Here is a 6,434-nt window from a genome sequence, read left to right on the forward strand (position 1 = left end):
GAAAGTTCTCCACCGAAGCCAAAAGAACTCGTTAACACAACTTCAGAATAAATGTCAACAAAATTAAAAGAAAAAAATGAGAATCAACATTGAAATCTTCGAATACAAATCAAACCTCGAGAAACCAGATCCATAATTCAAACCATTACCGAAAAAAAAAAATTAAAAGGGTCCGAAGGAAAAGAGTCATGAAATGCACTTGCTTCTTGTGATGAGCTTTCTTAATTTCTTCAATCGTCATCTATACTCATTTCAGTATCATGATCACACCTCAATCTTTTAGCCTCTCGATCGTCGTCAAAGCAACCATGGCTTGATTCTGATTTATTATCAACAAGGCCTCTTTTAGACTCGATTGCAATCTTATCAGTAAATGCATCTTCATCGTCACTAACAACAATGGCATCCTTATTCGATGTAGAGGCATAATGAATCGTATTTCCATCAACAACCCTCTCCTCTGGTAGGAAAACCCCAGTTTTCTTAACATTGACACCTGGCCCACAATCTACGATAACCTTTACTTGGTCACCGACCTCCAAATCGAACCAACGTTTAGGAACATTGACTTGCAAAATGTGATCTTCAACATCATGGGTGATTGGTAGTGAACGTATATCTGTTTTTCTACCCTCAGTCGTCCTCTTGCTATAATTGATTACTGTAATGTGTAGAGGGACAGAATTGGTAGTATCACGATCTACCATCTTGTCAAGACATGATGAATAAACAATGCATACTGTGAACTCTTCTATTTCACAATCAATAAAGGGAGGCACTTCAAAAGATACAGAGGGTCCCTCATCCTTAGACGTAAACCAACCAGGAATTTCATTGCCAGGTAGAGAAATGTTTATCCCACTACCAAATTCACTCAGACTCCATTCCTGTACCATCAAAAGCATGATTTATCTAAGCAGTACTTCGAAAAAAAAATACGTATTTTGAGAGAGAGAGAGAGAGAGAGAGAGAGAGAGAGAACCTGTATGATGCTTTGTTTAAAAGTATTTGTTAAATTGTTGCACCCTGCCAATTGAATCTCCCAAATGGAATTGAACAACTTATCCAAGCCTGGAATCTCGACTAATTTATTGCAGTTATTGAGGTCTAGAAATTCCAAATTTGAGATATTTGATATATTTGGCATTCTTTCCAAAGCCATGCAGGATGATGCGCACATCTTACTCAAATTTGGTGGTAAATCTGGAATAGATTGAAGCTTTGTGCAATTATCCAAAACGAGAACTTTAAGCTTCGAAAGACCACCAAGGCTTGATGGTAGGCTACAAAAATGATTGTTTTCTAGATTTAAAGATTTAAGGGAATATAAACTCCCAAGATCTTCAGGAATTGCATCATCTGATAAATTGCAATCTCTAAGAGATAATTCTCTTAGTGCGTTCAAGCCTTGTAGTGAAGCAGGCAATAGATTGACCGACTTCGGACTTTTCCTAGGAGATATCCAAGACCAAAGGAATGAAGGGAGTTACTTAGATGCCGATCCTTTACACCCACACAACCACAAGCATGTGAGGTTCTTCAATTGTACTATGGTACGTGGCACTTGTCTTATAGCAGTGTTATCTGCAAGAAAAGTTGTCAAGGATTCCATCTCCCCCAACTCATCAGCCAAATTGTCAAATTTAGAACAACCAGAAAGAATGAGAGTTTGAAGAGACTTCAACTTATAGAAACTCCTTGGCAGACTTTCAAGACTTCTACAATCCTTCAAATTTAGCAAAATGAGATTATTAAGATCTCCAATAGACTGGTGAACCTCAAACAAACTCGTACAATCTTTGAGTATTAGTTTCTCAAGATTAGGAAGTCTCGCAAAGTTAGGAGTCCGAGTCAGGTAATGGGAATGATTAAGATTTAGGAATTTCAACTTCTCGAACAGTTGCTGAACAAATGAGAAAAGAAAGAACAAAAATATTAGAACCTAAAACGTCAAAACTTATGGCTTAATGGTTATGGGTATAATATACCTCGGAATTTTTCCAAACTTGTGTGAGATTGCTATATTGCAAGTCAATCGCAACTAGGTTTCTTGAGTAAAAGTCATTTGGCAAAAACTTTAGCGGGAATCCGTGCCAACAGAGCCACCTTAAGTTTTTGGAAAGATGTTCATAATCTCCGGTAAGTTGTAAATGATCAAGTTGGAGCAATCTCAGACTCTGCATATTTATAAATGCTCTTGTACTGAAATTAACCTTACTTAATTTTGGCAATTTTAAAGTAAGTCCTTCAACTGCTTCTGTTCCCTGCAATGGAAAAAAATTTTGTGTGCCACAATTTTAAAGCAGTTGAATTAATGTTGAGAGTTTTTTATACACTTACGAAAAAAGAAAGGGGAAACTTGAATTAACACTCTTTGCAAATACCTTCCAAACTTTAAAAAGTAACAATCAACCCCCTCAAACTACACAACAATTTCAGGTTACCCTATCCGTTAATTTTTTCTGTTGAATTGACATTTTCTAAACAGTATAACCTACATTAGATGTATAAAAAATACAATTATGCCCCTTAAATAATAATAAGAAGAATAATCTACCATAGCCTGCCCTTGCCATGGAGATTCACGGCCTAGCCGTAGGTCACCATGGCCAGACCAACAACTTGATTGTGGGTGTAGATGTACGTGCATGACACATTCTATACTTTCCATCCAAATTAACAAAACATAAATTTCAATTTAAAGGATGAATTGCAATAATTAAAAGTTCAGAGGTGATTTGAAATTTAAGGGGTAAAATATAATTTATCCTTTATTTTTATTTTTTTTAATAGAGGAAGTTTTTACCACATGGTTTGCCAATATATGAAGTATATCCTCATGCAGCCATAATCTACTCCACTTTCCAGGTATTTTGGGGTATTCTTCGCGAACAATTTCTCTTCCCATGTCTTGAAGCAAATCATGCATTTGAGCTTGTTTCTCTCGATTGAAAGAAGACACCGTTGAATGAGGACACTAATTCCAATCTCTGCAAAAAAACCACAGGCATCCAATATTTGTATAACATAGTTTTTGTCCATTCCGATAAAGAAACAAGATATATCAAGGAATATATCCTTTTGAGTACTATCGCTTAGTGCATCAAAGCTTATCCTAAGTTTTGTTTGAATTTGATCATTCGGGATCCTTTTCAATTTCTCCAATGCACTTTTCCAGTCCTGCATGCTCCTAGCGAATAGGAAAGAACCCAAAACTTCAATAGCTAATGGTAATCCTCCACAATAAGCAACTACACTTCTTGACAAGTCCATATAATCTTCAGTGGGATAACTACTCCTAAAGGCATGCCAACTAAAGAGCTCCATAGATTCATTTTCACTCATTTCTTTGGCTGCATATACTTCGTCCACTTCAAGTGCCTTTAGCAATTGCTCATCTCTAGTTGTTATAATAATCCTACTTCCTGGGCCGAACCAGTCACGACTTCTAGCTATGGCATTGAGTTGGTCCAACTGGTCTACATCATCAAGTATAACAAGCACCCTTCTATCACGAAGTCTTTCTTGTATCATAGTAATTCCTCTATCAACATTATTCACCTTTATCTTGCCTGTGTTCAATATATCAGAAAGAAGTTGCTCCTGTAATCAAACTTGACCATCAGGTTGTTTAGAAGTTTCCCTAATATTTGCAAGAAAACTTTTACCTCCAAAACTATGAAAAAATTGGTTATATATGGCTTTAGAAATGGTTGTTTTCCCCATTCCGCCCATTCCCCAAATTCCTACCATGCGGACATCATCGGCTCCAACCCTTAACAATGAAGTGATGTCTTGCACACGAGAATCTATTCCAACTGGGTAGAGTGTGACATATAAGTATGTGCTGTTGAGTTCCCTTGAAGCCGCTTCAACAATTTTCCTAATAAACTTGGCTTCATGCCTACAAATTATTTTGGATGTTAGGTAGAGTCAAATCATACAAGTAAGCATTTGAATATAGTAAATATTTCATGATGACAGATAAAAACTCGAGCATATTTTGGCCATTATCCCAGGACACTAGTACTTAAAATACTACTTGGGCCAAATTTGAAGAAACTAAACTTTAGATACCATACAATTATGTTGCATACGTGAATCTATGTAAACATTTGTGAGTATGAATTTAGTTAGCTGCTAAAATTTCCCTTTCTTTTCATACAAAAATCTGGACATCAAATCCCAACTAAACCCTGAGACTTATAAAGAGAAAGGTCTACCTCTTGTCGAATGAAAAAAGGTGGAAGTATACATGAATTTGCTGTAGTATAGAATATGAAAAATTCTTTCTGAGATATTTACATTAAACGAATTTAAATTTGTTAACTTTAACATAGCCTATCTTGATATTATCTGCATCGATCTATTATTAACGAGTTTTTTGGGAAAGATTGAACATAAATGATCTATCACATTTAGTGTTATTCCTTACCGAAGACAATAGGATTGAGCAATTACTTCTAGCACATTGCAAGGAATACGGTTCCATCCTGCTATTATCATTATTTATGTCCATCGAATTTGAAATCTATAGCAGTAAAGTTAAAGATAAAAATATGATTGGGTAGAGCGCACTTACCCGTCTGCAGTATTTTTTAGATCCCACCCGGACAAATTAGCGGCCTCAAACAGTGCTCTCCTCCACCTAATCACCTTGTTTATGTCCAACAAGTAACGCTCTTCATGTTTCAAAAATGCTTGCGCAAAACTACCCGTTTGGTGGCGCACATCCGACGGTTCAACATCGTAGAAGATTGGCAGAACCAGTTGTCTCACTGTTCTTCGGCACTCCATGATCTTCACAAGTTCCTCCAAACACCACCTGGACTCCGCGTAGTTCCTAGAGAAGACAATGACAGAAATTTTGGACCCTTGGATTGCTGACAAGAGTTCGGATGCGAGATCTTCTCCTCTTCGGAGCTCGTTGTCATCTCTGAAGGTGTTGATTCCGGCATCTCTGAGAGCGAAGTAGAGGTGGTCGGTGAAATTCTTTCGCGTGTCTTTGCCTCTGAAACTCAAGAAGACGTCGTAGGTCCAGCTGGGATGGGAGGAAGAAGAGGAAGAGAGGAAGGCACCGGCAGCCATGGCTAAAGGAGAGTTGGTGAGAAGGGGAAAATGCCGAAGGACACGGAGTTCACAATGCAGATCGGGTCAACTTCCAAATGCATTATACGTGGGAACAACTTGGTCCTTTAGTATATCACAAAGGGAAACGAAAGTCAAAACTTCTGTTTTTGTCCTGCTTGCTTTCTCTCCTTTATTTTATTTTATTTTATTTTTTAAATGTATTAGAAGACAAGTTCCTCTTCTTTTGTTTGTTTGTTTTTCATGGCTAATTTATATTCTTCGAGAAAATCTAGAATTCACAACGAAAGATTAATTTTGATTAATTATTATCTACCTTTATTCACAACATAATAACCTTTAAATGGAAAAATTATTACATCTCTAAAGAAAATATTAAGGCTGAGTCATCAATCATGAAAGTGTTTGCATGTGCTTCCGTAAGTTAAGCCTAATGATTTAAAGTCTTAACCCATTTGGGATTAAGGTTTAATTAAGGTCTAAAGAAAATTAAGTTGTGTATGTAATACCTAGCAAATCGCGTTGTAATGTAAGCAACGAAGCATTTTTCAATAATACAAAATTCTCATTCAGTCATTTTCTTTACAGATAAAACAATGGGATAATTATACTTAACCCCCCTGATTTATCCACGGTGTGACGATTTACCCCCCAATGTACCAAAATTGGTACATGACCCCCCCGAACTTGCCAACGTGCGGCAAAATCAACCTTCCGTCCAATCGACCGTTTGTTTGGACGGAAAGTCGGTCACGTGCAAGTCACGTGACCGTTTAAGACAGAGACCCTCCCCAAGTCACGTGACTTGCATGTGATCGACTTTCCGTCCAAAGGAACGGTCGATTGGACGGAAGGTTGATTTTTCCACACGTTGGCAAGTTCGGGGGGGTCATGTACCAAAATTGGTACATTGGGGGGTAAATCGCCACACCGTGGATAAATCAGGGGGTTAAGTGTAATTATCCCTAAAACAATTTTATTGTATGTGTGGTAAGATTACTTAGGGATAGAATAAAATTATACGGTTATGTTTATTAACTTATCAATTATGATGTGTTAAAGAGTAATTTTACAGACAAAAATTGAAACAACCCTATCGCTGGCAATGAACAAAACTTTATGCACTTATCAAGTACGGTAACTAATCTAAATTTAGGATTTGGCTTAGGCGTTATAAAAATAAAAATATAGAACCTTTTTTTTATTTTTTCTATGGTTCAAATTTAATTTCACTATTTTTTTTGCATAAAAAAACTTTGAATTAAATCTAGACAGTTATTTCAACCCATATTTTTTTTTTTTTTTTTTATAAATACAACAGAGGAAAAGCCTAAAAGCGCTTAAGG

At 36.6% G+C, this 6,434-nt stretch overlaps 1 pseudogene; it reads right to left on the minus strand.

The window, feature by feature from the left end:
• On the minus strand, positions 1–5,157 carry LOC133861523 (disease resistance protein RPV1-like; annotated as a pseudogene).
• Between the last annotated feature and the right edge of the window lie 1,277 nt (positions 5,158–6,434).

This window comes from Alnus glutinosa, chromosome 2 (assembly GCF_958979055.1).
Source record: "Alnus glutinosa chromosome 2, dhAlnGlut1.1, whole genome shotgun sequence".
Taxonomy (NCBI): domain Eukaryota; kingdom Viridiplantae; phylum Streptophyta; class Magnoliopsida; order Fagales; family Betulaceae; genus Alnus; species Alnus glutinosa.